We start from the raw sequence: 24,742 nt of genomic DNA, 5'->3' as shown, positions 1-24,742 counted from the left end.
CTGTGACATCACAGTAAAAGCTAAGGATCTCCAGGTTACAATAGAGTTTTCAAGGAGGGCCTAATGGTGATGTCACTGACACCTGCCGTGTCCTACCTGCTGAACAGATTTCCTTACATTGACCAGATACAAGGGTGCCCTTTCCAGGTATGTCTCCTGTGACACGGTGGAATCCTTTACGTACTCCATCTCTCTAAAGCTGCAAACTCCTCTTTGCTTCATTAGTGGTTTCATGCTCTGAATGGTGAAATTTGGTCAGGGACTTGGCATGGGTAGAAAAGATTTTGGGACATGGAGTGTAGGAGATTCTTCTAGATAATATTTTATTCCCAGGTTCATTACTGTGAAATACAATTCAATTTCTATGATTTCTCTGTCTCCCAAAGGCCAGAATTTTCCCTACAGACCTTTAGTTGAATGAATATTGTATTTAACTTTTTATTTTATATTCCTTGATAGCTGATTTTATAAATGTTCCTGAATGTGTACTCAAAAATTCTGATTTCCTCTTCCATTTTTTGCAATGATTTCTCAACAAAGGCGCACAGCTATAGACTGAGTATAACAGTGTAAACATGGTGTACCGACATCAAATGATAAACTCCAAAATCCTATTTTAACCAAAATTTCCAGATATCAGTAAAGCAAAGGACCACATGGAGCCTAGAATCCTGTTCTCTAGTCACTTTTGATACCATCTGCTAAATCTACATTCCAGTGTCTCAGGCCCAGATTTAAGGGTTTAGGATGTTTTACCATGATTCTTTCTTAAGGCCAAACGTAAGATAGAGGAGGATGGGCAGAAAGAAAATGGCTTCTGGAGCAGTGAAACCTCCACTTCAATAGGTTCATAAGAACAGGAGAGAGTCTATTTGGCAATGTCATTTGTGGATTCTACCTTCTTGACCTAGTTGTGCAGAATCCATGTAAACTTCCACCTATTTTCATAACTGTAGGAGTCACCAAAAGAGTATATATATATATATATATATATATATATATATATATATATATATATATATATATATATATCAGCCACCAAAAGTAGATAAGATTGATGAAGCTAAGAAGTGCATTCTGCAGGCACCCGGATGTAGATATTTCCTGAGAGACACAGCTAGAGCATGTCAAATACAGAAGAGAATGCTAGTGGCAAACCAGGGAACTGAGAACAGACTCTTGTTGGTAGATTTTGAGAAAGGATTACAAGAGTTGAAGGAGATTTCAACACCATAAGAACAACATGACAAATGAACCAGCACTTCCTGGTACTAGACCAATATTGAAAGACTTTACATGGACAGACCAATTGCTCTAAATGGATATGTGGCAGAGGATGACCTTGATGGGCACCAATGGAAGGAGAAGCCCTTGATCCAACCCAGGATTGTCTTCTAGTTCAAGGGATTGTCAAGGGGCAGAAAGTGTGGTTAAAGAAGGGATAGTGAATAGGTATGGATCTTATGGGAAGGAAAATGAAAAAGAAAATAATATTTTACATGTAAATATCGAAACATCCAGTTTAAAAAAGCACTAAAATTTGCTAAAAAATAAATAAAAGAAAGATATGAAAGATAAGAAAACTGGCAACTAATCACACCGATTGACTCGGAAATCTAAAGGGGTAATCAGAGTAATACTAGTGGAAAGACAGAGATGATGAATTCTAAACTAGAAGCACTTCTCTCTCCCAAATATCAGAGTCAGATACAAACTGCACTATTGGCATCCAAAGCATCGAGGAGTTTACTCTGAGCTGAGGACACAATACTTGTCTTTCCCTCCTTCCTTAGGACCTTTTTCTTTTGGACAAAAAGAATAAAGGCATGAGCTCTCAGGAAAACAACTGTGCCCTTCCCAACACTTGGCGTTTGGAGTAAAGAAATGAATGATATAAACTCTCCGACTTCCAGGAACCATAAGATCATGGAAATCCAAATGCTTCTGAGAGGCTCTCAGCTCCTGCTTCCCATATGGGGAAGGTGAAGAACAAGGCGATCTCTTAAGTTACTCCACTCAACACATACGAAGTAATCACTTAGCATTCCCAAGGACCACATATTCGCTCTTATTTTTATACCAAGGCTGAAGGCCAGGTTCCTTCTCCCCATCCTTGTTGGGCATATGGGAGTAGAAGCCTTTTGTCCTCCCTAAGTTTCTCTCCAAGTTCAAGGGAATGCCAATTGGCAGAAAAGGGGGTTTGAGAAGAAGGGGAAGGGAACGTGTATGTATCTTATGAGCAGGAATCTGGGAAAGGAAATAATATTTTAAATTTAAATATAGAAACATCCAGTTAAAAAAACAATAAAATTTGCTAAAGAGTAAAAAAAAAAAAAGAAAGATATAAAACTGACAACTAATCACATCTATTGACTTGGAAATCTAAAGTGGTAGTCAGAGTAATACTAGTGGAAATACTGACATGATGAAGCCTCAACCAGAAGCACTTCTCTCTCCCAGATATCATGTCAGACACAAACAGCAGCAAACACATCCAAAGCCTGGAGGAGTTTACTCTGAGCTGAGGACACAATACTTGTCCATCCCTTCCTCCTTAGGACACTTTCTTTTTGACAAAAAGAATAAAGGCCATGAGCTCTCAGGAAAACAACTGTGCCCTTCCCAACACTTGGCTTTTGAAATAAAGAAATGAATGACATAAATTCGCTGACTTCCAAGAACCATAATAACAGGGAAGTCTAGATGTTTTTGGGAGGCTCCAGCTTCTGTTACCTGTATATGGAAGGCTCGCATCAAGGCTGTCTCTTCAGCGTTCCCACTCAATCTGAACCAACGACTCACTGAGCTTTCCCAAGGACCACGTATTTGTTCCTTTTTAATTTCCAAAAAAGAAGGCAGCTTCCTTCTCCCCTTCTCTGATCTCTTCATCCTCTTTGTTCTCCCTCCCAAATGGCTGTTTACTCTGAATTCGAGTTCAATTAGTAAACGCTAGAGGTCCTGAAGGGATATCTGAGAGGGAGTTGCAGTCACGACAGCACTGTGACATCACAGAAGCTGGGGCTCACCAGGTTACAAGAGATTTTTCAGGGATGCCTAATGATGATGTCATTGAGACGTGCCACGGTTTACCTGTTAAACACCTTTCCTTTCATTGATCAGATTCGAGGGCGCCCTTTCCAGGTATGTCTCCGGTACACAGTGGAAACCTTTACATACTCGCCTGCATACTCTAACAGCCCCCCTCCAAAAAAAAAAACAAAACAAAAACAACATGCAAACAAAAAAACCATGTACCCGATAGAACAGATTTTATACTAACATACAAACTCAAACATCCCACCAAAAAAACAAACAAACAAAGAAACAAAAACCAAAAATACATGCAAGCAAGAAAATCCTGCACCCGCAACATCAAAATAGCATGAAGTAAATATCACTGGTCATTAATACTGTTAAGCATTAATGGCCTCTATTCAACAATAAAAGGACAGAGGCTAACAACAATGGATTTAAAAACAGCATCCGTCATTCTCATGCATTCAAGAAACACACTCCAGCAATTGAGATAGACACAACCACAGACTAAGGTTTTGGAAAAGCTTTTCCAAGAAATTGAAACAGGAAACAAGATGGTGTAGCCATCCTAACATCCAGCAAATGAAACCATCAACCAATAGTAATCAGAAGAGAAGGGGAAGGACACTTCATATGCATCAGAGGAAAATCCACCAAAATGGCATCTCGATTCTGGATGTCTATATCCCAAATACAAAAGCAGCAACATTAGTGAGAGAAATATTGCTGAAGCTTAAATATCACATCGAACCTCACACATTCATAGTGGGGGACATCAATGTGCCATCTCACCAAGGGCAGGCCATTGAGACAGAAGCTAAAAAAGGAAACAATAAAAATAGAAGATGTAGCTGTCACAGGTTTCAATTATTCTGACCTCATTGATATCTACAGAATATTTCACATGAACACAAAAGTACACACTTTCTTTTCATTACCTCATGGAACCTTATCCTAAACTGATCATGTTCTCCCTCGCGAAACAAACCACAGCAGATACAGAAAGACTGCGCTAACCATAGGATCTTCTCAGAATACCATGGATTAAAACTGGACTTCAACAATAACAAAAAGTCTATAAACTCATGGAAATTCAATAGCTTGCAACTGAAGACTTTTTTTCAGAGAAGACTTGAAAAAAAATGGGTTCTGAGAATTCAATGGAAATGAAGGCACATCTTCTCAAACTTAAGGGACATGAGGAAAGCAGCGCTAAGAGGAATGTGCACATGCAGCACAGAGCGCTTTCATAAAGAAACCGGAGAGACTGCACACTAGCAACTTCCCAGAACACCTGAAAGCTCTAGAATAAAAAGAAGCAAATACATATTAAAGGAGGGGACAGAAAGAAATGATCAGACTCGGGGCGAGAGTGATCCATCAGAAAAAAGAGAATACAAAGATCAACAAAAACAAGAGCTGGTTCCTTGGGGAAATCAACCAGACAGACAAACACTTAGACATATAAAGTAATACGAGGTAAGACAGCATCCAAATAACAAAATCAGAAATGAACAGGGAGCCGCATCGATGGACAATGATGAAAGTCACAGAATCATTAGGTCTCACTTCAAAAACCTGCTGTCTACAAAATTAAATGTCTGAATTAAATGGTTGATTGTGTAGATGGATAACACTGACCACAGGTAAACTGAGGTAAGATAAACTATGTAAATAGCTCTACAACCCCTAAAGAGACACAAACAGTAATTAAGTTTCCTCACTGAAAAATCCTCAGGGCCAGATTGATTGAGCGCAGACTCCTACCAGATTTTCAAAGAATTCTCAACCTTCTCCAAAACACAGAAACAGGAGGAAAACGCCAAACTGATTCCAGGACACCACTGTCGCCCCGACACCGAAACCACAAAACGACTCAACGAAGAAAGAATTTCAGACGAATTTCTCTTACGAACATTGGTGGAAAAAATACTAGGTAAAATGCTCGAAAATAATATCCAAGGGCATTTCAATCCGCCATTCAGTGCCATCATGTAGGCTTCCTCCTGAGGATGCAGGACTGGATCAGTCTATGAAAACCCATCAAAGTGATCCACCATATTAACAAACTGAAATGAAAAACAATTCTGCCCTCATCATTTCCCATTAACGTGGGAGGATTTTACTTTTGGGTAGTTGCATATCATGCAATGTATATGTATATATATATATATATATATATATATATATATATATATAGTAACATATTAAATTGTTGTATCCTAACATTATTATATATAACTAATATTAATAAATTATATTAATATTAACATGTTGTATTTATACATTAAATTATTTTATTAGTATGGTAAATATAATTAATATTAATATATTATGTTACTACATTAAATTAATATATAGTGATATAATAACATAAGTGATATATCACGTTAATATATCAAAACTAATATATTAATTATTAATATATTTTAATATGAATTATCAATATTCACTATTACACAAGGGTGTGAAAGAGCAGAATTGAAGAAACAAGAAAAAATGCAAGACTATCTCATTATATGCTGAAAAAGCCTTTGACCAAATCCATCATCGTTCCATATTAATGGTCTCAGGGAGACCAGGGATGTCAGGCACATACCTAATGCAATAAAATACTAAAATAAATACAAAAAATATTACATAAAATGCAATATAGCAAGCCAACAGTTAATACCAAAATAAGGGGGGGGGAGCAAAAGGCAATTCGACTAATTTGGAGAACGAGAACAGACTGCTCATCTCGCAGCATCCTTTCAGGAAATTCCTTAAATTTTCAGCTAGAGCAAAAAGATAACCAAAGGAGGTCAAGGGGATGATATCGCAAAAGGAGAACTCAGTGTATCGCCATTCACGCATCATATAATAGTGAACATATATGATCCCAATGTTTTACCAGAAATGACCTACATATGAAAAACACCTTCAGCCAAGTGGACGGATGAAAAATTAAATGAAAATAATCTGTCATGCAAATGACAGAGAGGCTGAGAAGAAATTATGGAAGAAATGCCAATCACAATGGATATATGTATATATATATATATATATATATATATATATATAATAAAATATGAAAAATAAAATAACTCTAACCTAGCACGTCAGAAACATGTCTGGTGTGAACTCCAAGTCTCTGAAGAGAGAAACTGAGGAAGGTAGCAGAAGATAGAAAGACCTCTCATGCTCACGGACAGGTAGGATTAAGAGAGTCAAAGACGCCATCTTACTTTTGGGTGTAGATTCAAATCTATCTCACAGTCAGGTGTGACATGATTGCCAAGGTGCATTCAGTACAAGAGGCAATCTTGCAGTCACGTGTGGAGTCAAAAACGACATCTTGTTGTTTGGGTGTGAAATGGTTGCCCAATGGGCACATGTGACATCGTTGGATGTGGAAGCAGGGTCAACCTGAAACATCTCTGCCTTTCTAGCATGCAGATGGTGTCACAATTTCTAGATCACATCAGTCACCGAAAATAACGAGGGTAAAAATCTCTGACAGAGTGATGGGGGCCATTACTGGAGAAGGAAATGACTTTGATGTGCGTAAGAACAAACTGCTTATGCGACGGCCATTCTATCACCCCAAGCATCATGGGATGAGGAGCTCTAGATTTAGAGACTGAATGTTTAATGTTTTCTTCGGAAATTTTAGTCTGCTCCCGACGGTTCACTGTTATCAGGAAATATTTGAAGTGGAATACTATGCAGCTATGAAAAATAAGGACATTGTGAAGCCGCGGTCAACTAGATGGAACGAGTTGAGAAACCTGAAACTCCTCTGGGTGAGAGCATTGAAGACCTCGAGAAAAAGGAACACTGGGCCTGGGTCACTGAAGACACAGATGACCATAGAAAATACAAGAGTCATGACTGAGGAAGAAACAGATGTGTCTACTGGACTATGGAGCAATGGTTAGAGACCCTACAAGGGGAGAGCTCTATTAACAGAAAATTTGATCCAGAAATACTGTTGAGGAAAGCTTGTTGGAATTTCCGACTCCAATGAGCCCATAAAGGAAACACAGAATCTGGTTATTATAATTATAATCTATAAACGTGTATTGGGCAGATCTAACGTTATCATAACTTATTCCCCAACCGTAAAACCCCTTGCTACATGTGCTTTCTCCAGGCCATATGGATTGTTTCCATCATTACTTCCTCCTCTTTTTTTTCAGTCCTCTCCCTTCCCCTCTTACCCTCTTCTGACTCTCTACCTAACCCCACCCTCAAACCTCTAGTACCAACTTTCCCCTCCAGCTCTCAGTAATAGGCTCTAGCATTTACTGACCAGTTAAAATGGGAAGAAGGTTCATATGCGATCACCTGAGTCCATGATAGAGGGCTAGTCGGGGGGAAACCTCCTTTGAGGAAACAGATAAATATCAGGATAAAAATTGCATTTGCTGGGGGAAGAGGAAATCCGAATAATGCTTTCCATATCTATCCAGTGGATTCTGAGAAAATGGGAAATATTCTTCCTAAAGACCCAGCTATACCACACCTGATCTTATATCTGAAAAGACCTGCCATACCGCAAGAACATGTGCTCCATCATGTTCCTAGTGGATTTCTTCATAATGAACAGAAAATAGAATTAAACCAGATGCCCCTCAACCAAACAATGGCTACCTACAGACAATGTGGTTCATTTACACAATGGAATACTACACAGCTATGAAAAATAAGGACATTGAGAAGCTGCAGTTAAGTATATGGAATGAGAAAGTCTTGTCCTGAATGAGGTAACTGAGACCCAAAATAACATGTATATACTCACTTAAAAGAGGGTATAAGCCATAAAGTACAGAATTCACACACTACGATCTACAGAACCAAAGAGGATAAACATGAAGAAAGACCCAAGAAAAATACTTGAATTTCACCCAGAAGGAGGAATAAACTAATGAGAGGAGGCAGATGGAAGGAAAGGATTGGGTGGCTGAGGGGATGGGACAGGAAATGGGGTGTGAGAATCATTTCTTGGGAGAGACGGGCAAGAGGGACAGAGGGCAGGAGAATAGACTGAATCAGTGATTGTCCAGGGTGGGCGCTATCTCTATGATTATCCTGCAGTCTGGGACGGGTGAGGCTGCCCTGGCGTCTATGAGGGTGACTTTAGCTGAGACTCGGTGCAGTGGGGATACGGAGACTGAAATGGTCATTTTCTGTATCCACGGAGGACCCCAGGTGGAAGGATAAGGACACAAACAAACCCCCAAAATTTTGACCCAGATATTGCCTTCTCTATAATAGACACAGGGACAGAGATTGAAGAGGAAATGAGGGAATGACCAAAGGATGAGTGGCCGGATGTGAGACTTATCCTATGGGCAGACGGCAAACCCTGACATTATTGATGGTCCTTTCTTGTGTCTGCAGACGGGAGGGTAGCGTTATTGTCCTCTGCAGGCCCCACCGAGCAGCCGACTGACTCAGAAGCACAGACACACGGACAAATATCGGATGGAGCTCAGTGAGTCTCACTGAAGAGCTGAGGGAAGGACTGAGAGAGGCAGAGGAGCACAATGGTCCTCACGTGGGGTCACTAACCTGTCGCCTCTCTGTGGATCCTGTTCTCCCACCTGGCTGCGTTTTCAGGACCTGGTGGGAGACGATTAATCTCGTCCTGCAGAGACTTGATGTGCCAGGGGAGAGGGTGCACCCAGAGGGGTCCTCCACTCTCTCAGAGAAGAAGGGGGGAGGATAGGAGGAGGGAATGTAAATGGTGGGAGCCTGGAGGTGTGTGGTGACAGGGCCGCATTCAGAGTGTTACCTGGTGAATAGATACAACCATTCTAGCAAGGAGGGGGCTGGGGACATGACATCACAAGGACGGGGGCGTGACATCATGGTGGTGGGGCATGACATCGTGGGGGTGGGGCGTGACATCACGGGGACTGGGGCGTGACATCATGAGAGTGGGGCATGACATCGTGGGGGTGGGGCGTGACATCATGGGTATGGGGAATGACATCATGGGTGTGGGGCATGACATCGTAAGGTTGGGGCATGACATCATGGAGGTGGGGCATGACATCATGGGATTGAGGAATGATATCATAGGGATGGGGGCATGGTATCATGAAGCTTCATGGAAAATAATTAGAACTAGAAAAAAAAAATCAGCCCGAGAGGGAGCTGAGACCTAGAGACGCAAACATGGCGGCGTTTACCTATGGATGGTATCGGCTGTGAGATAAATCTTATTCTATCTACAATCCACACATGCAGAGAGGACACAGGAAAGGAGAAGGCCCGTGAGGGGGAAAGCACCGACCTCTCTCAAAGGAAAACTGGAACAGATTCTGTGGGTGAGTGAGGGCGACTGAGGACAGGAGCGGAGGGTCGGTGGGTACGATGGAGGGAGAGCGCGGTGCAGAGAGAACCGGCCAGAATTAGGGGACACACGGGTTAATGCAGACACTCGATGGATGCGCTGGTTAATTCATGGTGTCTAGAGGGCAATCTCCGGAGGATTTAATCTGACAGAGAACGCAGATTCTGAACCTTCAATCCTTTGAAATCGAGCAAGTGGGACCTCGGGGTGGGGATGGGGCACATTCAGTGGAGTCGGTGTCTGAGGAGGTCACATGGAGATCCCTGAACAGCAGACCGAGGCTGGGACAGAGATTATAAAGATATAGCAAATGAGGCCTTCCTGGTACCTTAAGCCTCCATCGATGTAAATGCACCCAAAAACCCCTTCCCGCTCTCCAAGGTTTGTGTAGCCCTCGTTCACACTGAGTAAAATATATGCACACAGCGCGTCCCTGAACACCTTCTAACAGAGCTGTGACACGGAAATCCTTGGAGCAAATAAAAACTCACTTGCAGGCAGAACAAGATTCTGTTGACCGACTAGTTCCTGAGTCCCTCTTCATCCTTTTGCACCTGGACACTTGAGGCAGCATAAATCAGAGATGTGTGTGTGTGTGTGTGTGTGTGTGTGTGTGTGTGTGTGTCTGTGTGTCTGTGTATGTCTCTGTGTGTATTTTTATGTGTGTGAATGTTTGTATGGGTGTGTGTCTGTGTGTGTCTCTCTGTGTGTATGTGTGTGTGTATATGTGTGTATGTGTGTGTCTCTGTGTGTGTCTCTGTCTGTGTGTCTCTGTGTGTGTGTGTGTCTGTCTGTGTCTCTCTGTGTGTGTCTTTTTGTATGTGTGTGTGTATGTGTGTGTGTATGTGTGTTAATCATGCATAAGCTAACCATCCTCACACACAGACCGTCTGGATTGCTTTTCTTTTGGAAGGTTGGCGAATCTTTCTCTTGTCCTAAGAAAAGACCACCCTGGTTCTCACCTCTCTCTGTGAAGTCATGACAGGTTGAGTGATTTTCATGTATGAGGAGTCAGTCCTTGTGAAAATTGCTTTCATGGATACAATAAACCTTGAAAACCACATCTCAACATTTACTTTCCTTAGTCTGTGATCCCTTGAGGGGATTATTCCATTATTATCATTATATTATTATTATTATCATCATCATCATCATCATCATCATCTTTATTATATATTATTATTATTATTATTATTATTATTATTATTATTATTATTATTATTATTCCAGGATTATTCCATTATATTATTTTTGTGCTGTTACCAGTTTGCTAATGTTCACTGATGGCAGGAAGTTTTTGCTTCATGTGGGTCCCATTGGACGGCCATGTTTTGGTTTTTGAAATGGAAAGTTTTATTTACATGTTCCCAAGAGCAAATACATGCAAGTACAGAAAGTTCCTTGGTCTTCTACATGAGAGTGACACCCTCACGTAGTCCTATGATCTATTTGAGAAACAGAATTTAGACAAGCAATGAAAAGGTTGGTGACCAAAGACCCAAGTTAGGGAGACATAAGACAGTTTTTCACAATGTTTCGGGCTTTGGGGATTGGTAGACATTCCATAACCATATTTTCATTCATAGCAGGAATAGTCAAAATTATTAAATAATTGCTCTCTGGCTCCAGGAGATGACTTCTTCAGGTCCATATCACTGAGGCTGTGAGTCTCAGCTAAGGAAACACCCATGATTCATGGGCATCTCTTACCCCAGCTCTCTGCCTCTTTCTGGATGTGACCTCTACCACCCCACCCCATCCATCCAGGCTGCTGTGTCTGGCCTCAGTAGCAGAGGGTGTGATCACAGAGACTGGATATGCAAGGTGAGGAGATACCCGTGGGGTCCCCTCCTGCTCAGAGGAGAAAGGGCTGGGGGAAGGATTGTGAGAGGGGTGAACTGGAGGGGGGCAGTGTGCAGCATGGAAAGTGCATAAATAAACAACTATGAAAATAACTAAGTCTACTTGAAGGTAAGAAGCAGGTGTGTGTGTGTGTGTGTGTGTGTGTGTGTGTGTGTGTGTAACTAAGTGAATTTGAAGATAAGAAGCAGGTGTGTGTGTGCGTAAGTAAACGTGACGGTAAGAGCTGTTATGCATGTGTCTGTGTGTGTGTGTGTGTGTGTGTGTATATATATGTATATATATATATATATATGTATATATGTATATATATATATATGAAGGTAAGAAGCTGGTGGGTGTGTGTTTAATATTAAATTATCACATTTGAGAAAACCGTGGTCTATGCAAAAGTCAGGACAGCTTAAGCACTATATTTACAAAGAAGTGGCATTTGCTGAAGATGAAGAAATGATTCGGTGATTAATAGCATTATCGGTTCTTCCAGAGGACCCGGGGCCGATCCCCAGCTCCCGAGTGACAGCTCACAAGTGCCTTAATTTCAGCATCACGGAATCTCACACCCTCTTCAACCTCCTGGACACTAGGCACATGTGAACAAGCAGGTAAAACACTTACATATGTACAACAAAAATAATAAAAACAGAAGAGCAGTTCCTAATTGACATAATTTGATTTTCATGAATATTCATAGTGATGATCACAGTCAAATAAACACTTTATTGATCTATAATGCAATCAAAGCCACTAAAAGTTAATGATCACGAGTCACTTAAAATCTATTTATTAAAAAAATTGCAATAAAAATTTGCAGTAATGAAATTAAATTTTTATTAATATACAAATTAATAAACATTAATGTTCTCATATAGAGCTGAAAATAATACTTTCCACATATTTGTTTTGCTTTTATAAATATTGCAGCTTGTGGTTAGTTTGTTGTTGGTTTTTGTGGGAGTTTATTTCCAGGTATTAACCCATAAACTCTATAAACTCATGCAGAATACACTACAGGAACGTAGGCTCTCCTGTGTTGAATCCAGGAAGGTTGCTATCTGTTTTCCTTCTTGTGTGATCAATTTTCTCTACGTACAATTCAAGGATATTTTTGTTCTTATATTCTTGCAGTTTTGTCAAGCTGAAAGCTGATAGCTGATAAGTGGAGAATATTTAATTTTTGAAGATCACTTTTGAAGCTATTTCCTGATGTCTGCACAATCAATGTTCTCGATTTTCAAATTCGTGGCCAAATGAACAGCTATTCAGGGACTGAACATGACTTATAGCTACTGTTGTTTTGACTTTTTGAAAGAAGAAATCAGATAGGGATGGTGTTTGGAATAAGGGACTCTGTGGGGGAAAACGACATAAATAAATTAATAAAATAAATAAATACAAGAAATATAGCAGAATTCAAACTATACAAGTAAATCAGATTTGTTTGATAGGTAAAAGTATGGTTTTATATCTTAACCTAATTCCTGAAATCTATATACTTTAATCAATCTAATGACTAATTCTCAAAAATCAGAAAAATTAAAAAAAAATGTTACAAGTAACACAGTAGGTTGACCAAATAATAACAACAATATTTCTAGAACTGTACACTTTCTATGCCCGTATCCAATCCAGAAATCCAGTTGACATTTAGTTATTGCATGTATTATGTCATTCTATTCTGTGATAATTCATCACTATTTTTATCTTCTGTGACCACACCTTTGAAGATAAATAATTACTTTGCTAGAATGTCTCTGAATTTGTATTTACTCAGTGATTTTTCTCTTTTAGGTTGAGATTATACGTACTTGACACAGATACCTAAATGTGTTTCTTGCTTTGCTTATCACAGTTAAGCATTAGGAGGACGCCTGTCATCTTAACAACACACAATTACGGAGCAATGAAATTATTTTAAATTATTTTCCTTTTGTAGATAAATTATTTTAATGTATTGTTCTTTCGTATTTCCTATTAAAGTAATAGAAGTTATAGGAGAATCACCTAAAGCCTAAAGAAAGACTGTGTGTCTCTTCAATACTTTAGGCTTTATTTTCACCATCTCGGTCATTTTTTACTAACATTTTGACCTGAATGGTCCTTACTGCATGTAAGTAGACTCAGAACCATGAGTCCGAGGATTATGTAATTATTGTCTTTCTGTTTGGGTGACTCATGCCTAAAACATTACTGTAGTTTTAGTGTCATGATAATTTTTCTTCATGTCTACCATTTTTTCAGCACAATAAAATGGAATTTTATTTTTGTTTCATTACACTCATAAAGACTCCAGATTCTAATTTTATGTTATTTTATTTTCTTGTTTAATAGCAACCTGAATCTAATTATCTGACACTAGCTGACTTTTATATTTGTATTCTGTCACATATAAACCCACCTGAATTCCTGCATAATGAGTGCATGCATACTTGTGTGTGTGTGTGTGTGTTTGCATGTGTGTGTATGCTTGTGTGTGTGTGCTTGTGTGTGTGTTTGTGCGTGCATGTGTGTGTGTGTGTGTGTGTGTGTGTGTTTATCTGAAACTATGATACAGATGTTGAGAATCACCTGGCTGAAATTTGTTTAAACAGCGCTATTAGAAATCAAAAAGTGGAGTAAAGACTACTCCTCTTCCAAAATGATAGGCCCTGGGTGCCCAGAACTGACCAAATGGAAGAGAAACCAGAGGCTAAAAATTCACTGTCCTGAAAACTACTTAGCAGTTCCAGTCCAATGCAATGAAATTACATGTACTGAGGGATATGGAATTGTAGCATAACGAGCTGAGATCATTTACAAACAATTTCTGGATTGGATAAGAATGGACACAGAGAATTTTCAGGGCCCCTGAGACATTAGCATGTGGTTTAAACTCTGTCCAGAGTGAAAACGTTTAAGTACTGGACTGATCTACTAAAGTAATTTAGTAGCAAGCGAACTTTACAATTCATTGCAATTAAATATGGTGGTGAATAAAGAGAATACACTAAACAAAGTTATGTTTCTTAAAGTTTGTTTCAAGACAGCAAGAAAGATCACAGTGATTTTGTTTTCGTTCTTTCACAGACTTTGCACCTTTTTGAAACAGCACTTTGGGATCCTTAATTACCTATTTATTATCAGAACTTTCTTCTGACCCAGAGTCCTTCTCAGTGCTGCCTTGACTTCTTGGTTCATTAGGCTATAGGTGATGGGGTTCAGCATGGATGTCACTGTGGTATGGACGATGACCAAGAATTTATCAACTCCTTGTGGGTGGTTAGATATGGGCCTCAAGTAGTTTTGTCCCAACCCTACAAGGCAACCTATTCCCCATGAAACAATTGCCAAATGGGCGCATACCTCACGACTCATTTGGGTTGCATAGTGAAGCAGGGCCATACGGTGGCCAAAGGCCATGACTGCCAATAGGAAACACTGAGTTATACAAAAAGTGTGAAGAACAACATCTGTGGGGCACATCCCTCCTGAGAGACTCCTCAGATCTCACTCACACGGTTCTCCATATCTTGGGTATGACAGAGCCAGTGTGACCAATTTCCAGGATACATAAGTTCACCAGAAAGAAGTGCATGGGGGTGTGTAGAGATGGACGTGTGCAGATAGCAAAGGCCATTAGAGCAGGATGAGGGTGAACAGAGGGAGCATTCTCCAGGGACCTCACAGTTCTTGGCAATTGCAAAGCATTTGACAGACAAGCCCTTTTCCTGCCACAAAGTGCAATTGACACACTCGACACTCATCTCCAGAAACCCAGAGCAGTAAGCCATTAGTAGGATTCTTGCAGATGATAGATATTAATTTTTTTAGTATTTTAGAGGCTCAGTTACATCAGAGTCAAAGTCTTTGTCTGCAGTCACAAAAATCAAAGCTTAGAAAAGATTTTTTCTCACATAATTTCATAGCTAATACTTTCTCTCTTAACACCAGGGGATTTTTCAGAGTGTGATAAGCATTGAGCCAAGTGTCCAAATACTTACAATAGAAGGTGGAAACATGTAGTCCTGGATCTAATGAAGCTCAGGCAGAAGGTTTACCTTGGGTCTGAGTTCAGTTTCACATGCTGCATAATCAATCATTCAAACGAAGGAAAAGAAAACCTTGACTGTATCTCGATTTTTACCCATTCTTATCATTAACTAGTTATCAATGTTATACAGAAAAACTGATCAATCCACTCATCTCTATGCTTTCCTGATGACACAGGTATAGTCTCTCCAACTACCCTGTATGTGTGTTGGGCCCTGACTATCCTCTGATTGCTATTATGAATATTCAAACCCACACAATAAAGGTATCATTTCCTCAAGACTCATTATTTTTGAAGATAAAGTAATATCAAATAATCATTTGATAAATAAATGATTACTGGTTTTAATACATAGAATTAAGGCAAGGCACATCTCGATGTCTGCACAGTAACGACGTCGTCAGAGAAGATTTTTAAGAAGTGTACAGTGAGCCATGAAAGTGAAGAAGGATCAACCAACAACACCAGACCCCTTCATGCCACAACCTTCAATATGACAGCTGGCATTTGTAACTTAATAATTACTGTCTTTTTACAGAACATGTTTTCTTAGCAGGAGTATTACTGTGTAGGCATTAAATGTCTGTTTTCTTAATATTGTTCATGATATTCTATCAATCAGACTATTGATTTAAATAAAGAAAACAAGAATAAAAGATGTATTGTCTGGATATGTAGTCCAGGCTAACCTGAAATTCCTAATTTCTCTCCCTCAGTCTCTTGAATGTGAGTATTCTAAGAGCAAGACATGGTGCCTGGCTTGATAGAAATTCCTTCCTATTCTTTCATCTCAACATCTTAGAATTCCACCAAACTACCTGTATTTCTGTACACATAGTATCTACACAGTTCATTCCTCTTTGCTCACTTTTGCATATGGCACCTGCTGTGTGCTTGCTTGGTTACTTACATGGAAAACTGTTCAGTTCCAGCACAGCCTTGTCTGTTTTCAAATATCATCCTTCTCTTCTGTCTATAGTTACACTCTGTTTTTCACAATGTGACTGCTAAAGTAGCTGTTAGCTCTGTGGTGGTGACTCCTTCTCACCTTCTTCACATTGTAGCCTTATATGTAGACTGAGTATGGACTGCAAAGTTCTTATCATTATGTTCACCATCCTCCCCAATCTCTGAGCTCTCGTGTAATGAGAAGCTGCAGGGTTAGCTTACTTTGGATCCTTGGGGATTCTGCCTGTCCCTTCCCATTATATCTTCTGCAGTTCAGTCTCATGTCCCTCAAATATTGGAACGTGGCAAAATCATTTTTCTCCCAGTCTGATAACTTTTCCCTTTAAATGAGATGGCCTTTCCTGTTTGTTGGAGTGTATATGTCTTTGTTGAAGTTTGGGTTTTCTTTCCAAAAATACATCACTTTTTCCTGACAAGTGTAGAATAGGAGATATCACCAGCCTGTTAGGCTCTCTCTCTATTCACTTGATATAATGAAATGTCAGAGATATGTGAGTAGATCAACACATGGTTGATCCACATATCAAATGTGAGTTTCAGTATTTCCAAATTATAAATAAACATGTTACCTATGTTTAAAAATACCATATAAGACAAACACACATACACCCACATATGAACACACACTCACACGTATGCCACATACACGTGTCTGCTTATATATTCATGCAGAAACACAGACACAGAGAAACACAATAGAGAAAGAGGACATGGAGATTGTACATGAATTAAAATGTCCGTATAAACAACAATGCAGGGTAACAGTATTTCTTTACATCCTTTTTCATCATTTGGTCAATTTTAAATGCAGCGAAGAAAAAAAATGTAATTCCTATGAGTTTGCTTCTGTGTGAATTAAGTTAATTTCCCAAATCACTTAAGTTGACCTGGTGTTGAATGCTTGTCAGCTACAAGGGACAAGAACATGAGTGCATGTCTACACACAAACATTTTAGTTTTACCTTTGTGTAAACTCTATTTAGGGGAGTTTCTCATCACAACACATAATTTTCGTTTCTATTCACTAATTGATCACTAGATTAATTTTCTATTGGGGATAATGGAAAACACAGCTCACCAAACAACAACAACAAAAAAGCAAAACAATACAAAGTTTTCTCATGGGGGCAGACGACATAGTCAGGTATACTAGCTTACTAGATCTATTAGATTAGATCTGCACTCATTCATGAAAAACTTATAAAAATCTAAGTGTAGAGAACATAGGACAGTCTTAAAGCTCTGACAATTAGGAAGCAGGAGGTCTGTTTTACATAGTTGACCATCAGTGGACTCTGGTCTTGTAGAAAAATTGCTGGAATGAAGAGGATTCTATTGTGATGCATTTCACACTTATTTTGATGTACTGTAAACATTTCTCCATATTAAAACAAACAAACAAAAAACAAGTAAACCACCTTCCCACAGAAAAAACAGAAAATGAATACTTTTCTAAATTTGAAATATTTTTAAAGCAACGTCCTTTTCATTAGTAGTTTCTGTATTTGTATAGGTAGCTCTCTAGTTAGAGAGTAAGGCCGTGCCTCTCCCAGTTAAATTTCCAGAATATCAACTCAAGAACCAGAATGTTATACTTACATTTGAATTTGTGCAATAAAATTGATTCAGGAGAAATCCTGAGGTTTCATAAAAGAAACCTTACTAAAGTTAAAAGCACACATTGCACCTGACATGACAATAGTAGGAGATTTCAACAACCCCCTCCCATCACTGGAGAGATCATGGAAACAGAAATTAAACAGAGATGTAGAGAAAGCAATAGAAGTTATGACCCAAATGGATTTAGCAGATATTTATAGAACATTCCATTCTAAAAAATAAGGATATACCTTCTTCTCATGATCTCGGGAACCTTCTTCAAAATTGACCACATAATCGATCCCTCAACAGACCTTAACAGATACAGGAAGATAGAAATAATCCCATGCATTCTCTCAGATCACCACACACTAAGACTGGTCTTCAACAATAACAATAATGACAGAAAGCCCTCATATACATGGAAGATGAAAAATGCTTTACTCCATGACAACTTGGTGAAGGAAGAAATAAAGAATTTAAAGACGTCTTAGAACTTAAAGAAAATGAAGATAAAACATTCCCAAATATATGTGACACAAGGAAACAGAGCTAAGAGGAAAACTTATAGCTCTGAGTGCTTGCAAAAAGAAACAGGAGAGAGCATATGTCAGGAGCTTGATATCACATGTAAAAACTCTAGAACAAAAAGAACTAAGTAAACCCAAGGGGGATAGAATGCAGGAAATTATCCAACTCAGAGCTGAAATCAACGAAGTAGAAATGAAAAGGACGATACAAAGAATCAACAAAACCAGGAGCTGTTTCTTTGAGAAAAACAATAAGATAGATAAACCCTTAGCCAATCTAACTAGAGGTCAGAGAGACGGTATCCAAATTACAAAAATCAGAAATGAAAAGGGAGACATAACAACAGAATCTGAAGAAATTAAAAAAAATCATCAGCTTGTGCTATAACAGCCTATATTCAACAAAACTGCAAAATCTGGAGGAAATGGACAATTTTGTAGACAGATAACAGGTAGCAAAGTTAAATCAGGAACAAATAATCTATCTAAACAACACCATAACTCCTAAGGAAATAGAAGCAGAAATTAAAAGTTTCCCAACCAAACAGAGCCCAGGTTGAGATGGGTTCAGTGCAGAATTCTATCAGACCTTCTGAGAAGACCTCATACTAATATTGTCAAAACTCTTCCACAAAATTTAAACAGACGGAGCACTAGCGCATTCCTTATATGAATCCACAATTACTCCTATACCTAAACCACACAAAGACTCAGCACAGAAAGAGAACTTCAGACCAATTTCCCTTATGAATATTGATGAAAAATACTCAATAAAATTATTGCAAACAGAATCTAAGAACACATCTAAAAAATCATCCATCATGATCAAGTAGACTTGAACCCAGGGATGGAAAGATGGTTTAATATAGGAAAATTCAAAATTTAATCCATCATGTAAACAAACTCAAAGATAAGGAGCACAAGGTCATTTCATTAGATGGTGAGAAAGCCTTTGACAAAATTCAACTACCCTTGGGGTTAAAAGTCCTGGAAAAATCATGAATTGAAGGCTCATATCAAAACATAGTCTAAGAAATATGCAGCAAACATGTATCTACCATCAAACTAAATGGAGAGAAACTTGAAGCAATCCCACTAAAATCAGGGACTAGACAAGGCTGCCCTCTCTCTCCCTACTTATTCAAAACAGGACTCCATGTGATAGCCAGAGAAACCAGACAGGAAAAGAGTGTCAAAGGGATTCAAATTGGAAGGGAAGATATCAAAATATCACTATTTGCAGATGATATGATAGTATATACTTAAGTGACCCCAAAAGTTCCACCAGAGAACTACTTAACCTGATAAATAAGTTCAGCAAAGTGTCTGGGTATAAAATTATCTCTAACATACCAGAAGCCTTCCTCTCCTCAATGGATAAACAGGCTGAGAAAGAAAATAATGAAATCACACACTTCACAATAGTCCCAAATAATATAAAATATCTTGGTGTGAGATTAACCAAGCAGGTGAATGATCTGTATGACAAGAAGATCAAGTATCTGATGAAAGAAATTGAGGAAGATCTCAGAAGATAGAAAGAGCTTCCATGTTCATGGATTGACAGGATTAATATACTAAAGATGACCATTTTGCCAAAAGCAATGTACACATTCAATGCAATATCCATCAAAATTCCTACTCACTTCTTTAATAGAGATAGAAAGAGCAATTTGCAAATTCATTTGGAATAAGAAAGAGCCAGGATAGCTAAAACTATCCTCAACAATGAAAGAACTTCTGGGGGAATCATCACCCATGAACTCAGGCAGAATTACAGAGCAACAGTGATAAAAACTGCATGGCATTCATACAGAGACAGATGGATAGACCAGTGGAATAGAATTGAAGACCCCAAAATGAACCCACACACCCATCATTTGATATTTGGCAAGGGAGATAAAACCATCCAAAGGAAGAAACATAGCATTTTCCAAAAATAGTGCTGGTTCAACAGAAAGTCAAATGAATGCAAATTATCCCATTTTTATGACCATGTACAAAGCTTAAGTACAAGTGAATCAAGGACCTACACATCAAAACAGAAACACTCAAACAAATAGAAGAAAAGGTCGGAAAGAATCTTGAACACATGGCTTCAAAGAATGACGTCTCCAAGCACCTCTCCTTGGAACAAGTGCTTGTTCCTATGGGGGTTGTGGGGGGGGCGGCGGCATTTCAACCTCAGGCACTGGAGAGTGACGGGTCCAGAACTTCACGAGTCGGCTCAGTGTGCAATGACTTAGGTGAAGAACCACTAGCTTTCTCACTTCAACTAGCCCAAGGAAGGATGCTCTGCTCTGTCTCGCTGCCTTGGAAAGACACCTTCATCCCTGTTGCTCATGCCCAAGGCTTCCTATGGTCCTCACATGTTTGCTTCTGAGTCAGCTGAGATGTGTTGACACACCTCACTGTGTGCGAGCTTTCCTTAGGAGCTCTAAACCCACTACCCATCCTGTACACTCCATCTCTATTGTTCTATTTAGCTTCATTTTTTTTCTTCACAAAACATGAGCAGGAAGTGGATGTCTCAAATGGCTGATGCTTGCAGTCTTCTAAAGCTGAGGCCCAGGTGAACGAACTGAATTCTGTGCAGTGCCTCACACAGACAGATCTTTATGCCTATTTTCTTGGCTTTCGATGATGTTTAAAATGTGAGGTTTTGGGGCAGGAAATTACAAAATGGTAGCAACAAGGAACCATCGTGTGTCTCCGTTAAGGTTTGTTTTATTCAAAGTGACAAACGCTCCTCCCATGACTCCATATTGAAGGAGGTGAAGAGGTGAGCTAAGTCCATAAAACGATGGTCTTAGGACCCAGGGCTGGCGGTTGTCTTCCCCAGGTTGTCCTTCAAATATATCTTGCCACCAACCGGTTATAGCTGCGGTTCACAACCTGTGTGTGGGTCACGATCCCTTTGACAAACTTCAGTATCCAAAATGATTACCGACTACGATTCATAACAGAAGGAAAATTACAACTATGAAGAAGCAACAAGAATAATTGTGTCATCAAGGGTCGTAACAACATAGGAGCTGTGTTAAAGGGGCAGCATTAGGAAGGTAGATCACTGACTTATATTCCAAGAAAGAGCGTCTAGCTATGGGCCAAATAAACAAAATACAGGTTCTCCAGCATGCCAGAAACATGGATAAAATGCAAGCTGGGGAGATAGTTTTGTGGGAAGCGGTACCTGCTGTGAAATTACCAGCACCTGCATGACAGCCCATAACCCATGATTGGAGGGATAATGACAGGACACATGGAGGGTCCCACGGCTCCAGCCACATATATAGCAGAGGATGGCATTGTCTGTCATCAATAGGAGGAGAAGCCCTTGGTCCTCTGAAGGCTCATTTCCCCAAAGTGGCGGAGTGCCAGGGTGTTGAGATGGGAGTGGGTGGGAAGAAAAGCATCATCACTGAAGCAGGAGGAGAGAGAATGGGAGAGAGGGGATCCAGGAAAGGGGATAACATTTGAAATTTAAATACATAAAATTCCAATAAAAAAAGAGTCAGGAAGTGTTTATTTTGACCCATTGTTTGAGCTGGTACCATCCATCATGATGGGGAAAGCATAGCAACTGGAGTGTCATGGTCACATTGCAGATCTGGAGGGTGTTCAGCTTTCTTTCTTTGTTCTTTCTCTCTTTCTTTCCTTCTTTCTTTCTTTCTTTGTTCCTTTGTTTCTTTCTTCTTTCTTTCTTTCTTTGTTTCCTTGTTTAAATTCCATATATGGCTGTTTCCCTTGCTTTTATGAATCTGTATAAAAGATACATATACAGAAGCCACAAGAAACTTAGGGAAGAAAAGCAGGTATAGCTGTCAATAAGACATGGGAGGCCACAGGCTCAAGTCAGTTTCCCTCACGACCACATGTGTACTCACCAATACAGGAGACAGGAGCAGGGCACAGAACTGAACAAGAGTAATCAATGCTTGTGAGCCACCATGTTGGTGCCAGGGTCTGAACTCAGGTCCTCTGCAAGAGCAGTAATGGTTCTCAACTACCAAGACACCTCTCCAGTCACACACAATCATTGTTTATACAGCCCCCCAAACACAGCACCACTTGATGTGTGTAAACACGCCTACTAGACGTGTGGTGTGATTTATTTCTGTGAGTGTTTAGTTGGTGTGATACAAATGCTCTTGTGTTCATAAATTTTGGCAAAGCCGTTTTCACTTGGAGGTTCTCTTCATGCTCAGCTTTGGTGTTTACATACATCATCAAGAGAGGAACCGCCCTGGCAGCCTACCCCCGCCTACCCCCGATTTGCAGCCATGCCTGCCTTTCTTCACTAAGTTAAACACCACCTCAGACTCTACTCTTTCATTTTGTTCAGTGTAGTAGACTCTCCAAAACCACAAAATGGCATCCCAGATGCAGAAGGAAGAGGTTTTGCTGTTTGTAACTTTGTTTGCTCTTAGTTGCTTTTTCCCACTTCCACTGGTTTGAACTTGTGTCCCATTCAGAGGCAGGTACTTAATTCAGCCAGCATTTTGAGAAGGGCTGTGGGTGGAGTGTGATAAAAGGAAAATTACTGGAAAGAACTCAGTGGGATTTCGACGATAAATACAAAATGTTTACTGACTTGATTTTTCACTCACACAAAACCCTGGATGGCACTGACTCGAAATAAAACTTCACATCTGACTATTTGCTCCAAGGAACTAAAAAACCTTAAAGAAAAAATTGATCCAACAAAATAAGCCCTAAGTTGTAATGATTGACCCTCTATAAAGAGAAACATTAAACTTTTTTTTTTAAAAAAAGGTTATTTTGATGTTCTTGTTTAATAATTTCATATACATATATAATGAGTTTTAGACCGTTCCTTTCTGTATTTCCCTTCCCAATTCCCCTCCCTCATCCCCCTCCCTCATTCTCCCATCCCCTCCTTCAGTTCTCCCTTGCTTCCTCCCTCATCCTCCTCCGTCATCCCCTTGGTCAACCCCATCTCTCACGCCATTCCCTCTCCAATTGGCACCGATATTCTGAATAAGTCCCCCCTCCTATTTCATGTCTCCTTTCTGTGTGTAGTCCCTAAGTTTAATTAATTACATGAGTACAGAGGAATTCAACAGAACATCTTATCTACGGGTACAGGAATGAAGAAGGGAGTGAAGCAGAAATTTCTGGTTTCGTTGGAGACTCAACTGTGTCATGGATGTTGTTCTGGAAACTGTCTTAGGGGAGGATGTTTTGGTGTGAACAAACACATGGTGTTTCTGGTCGCTGCCTGGGAAAAGGGCACGTGATGTTTAGAAAGGCTACAAGTATAACCCTGGACAACAGTGGGCAACCCCACGGCATTGGCTTGCCTTGCCACTCTTCGCTGATGCTCAATGGACTTTGATGACACTGGTCTTCATGGACCATGCTGTGGCATTGGTTCACCTTTCCTTCTTCACTGACCACTGTTTGTCATGGCTTTGTAGAGAGAAAAGCACCAGAGAACTTCTTGTGGTGACATTGCGGTGGCTTCTTGCTGCCTCCTCAAACCCAGGCCAATTGGAAGAGCTCAGCAATTTCTTCTGGGTTGAACTCTCCTTGGTGATTCGTGAATGGTGTTTGCAAGTAGATCGACCTACCTCAGCTGACTCATGTCAACTGAACTGATATCCTGATGATGAAGATTGAAATCCCCCCAGAGAACTATTTCTAAGCATGTCCATATCGTCCTTTGTTCGCCCTAATATCCTTTCCTTTCCACTACCTCTGGTGGGTGGTGGGCTAGAGGAAGGTAAAAGGGTGTAAAAACTCTTACTAAAGTAGGTCTTGAAAAATCTAAGCCTGCAGGATAGAACCCTCCTCCAATAAAAGTTGATTGCCAAGGGAGGGGAGGATCTTTATGGCATCTCCCATCTGTGATGAAGTGTTGAGGGGCCCAGTCTTGTGCCCGTGACCATAGCCGCCATCAGTTTAAGAGTTCAATGACTAGGTCCAATCTAAAAGATATCCTTTTGCTGTCCACTTCCCCATCTTCTGGTTCCTATATTCCTTCCACCCACTCTTTCATGATGTTCTCTGAGCTGTGGAGGAGAAGACTTAGCTGTCCTTTTTCCACCTGAACAGTCCAATACCACTGATTCCCAGCACTTTGTCCAGCTGTACGTCTCTGCCCATGGTAGTCAAAGGCTTCTTGTCTGATGAGAGATGAGTGCATCGCTGATCTGTAGATACAAATATGGATGTTTGGAAGGAAGTTCGACAATGTATTTAGCATTAGGTTCTTTCATAGGGCCTATATCACCATAACCATAGGTTCTTGACCAGTTTATAGAACCTGGTGTGTATTCCGTCGTGTGGCATATGCCTTGTATGCAATTGGAAAGCCACTGGTTGCTCCCATGACTGCGATGCCACTAACAC

Source organism: Rattus norvegicus, chromosome 3 (assembly GCF_036323735.1).
Source record: "Rattus norvegicus strain BN/NHsdMcwi chromosome 3, GRCr8, whole genome shotgun sequence".
Taxonomy (NCBI): Eukaryota; Metazoa; Chordata; class Mammalia; order Rodentia; family Muridae; genus Rattus; species Rattus norvegicus.
The sequence above is the reverse complement of the archived record's forward strand: the minus strand, read 5'-3'. Positions refer to the sequence as shown.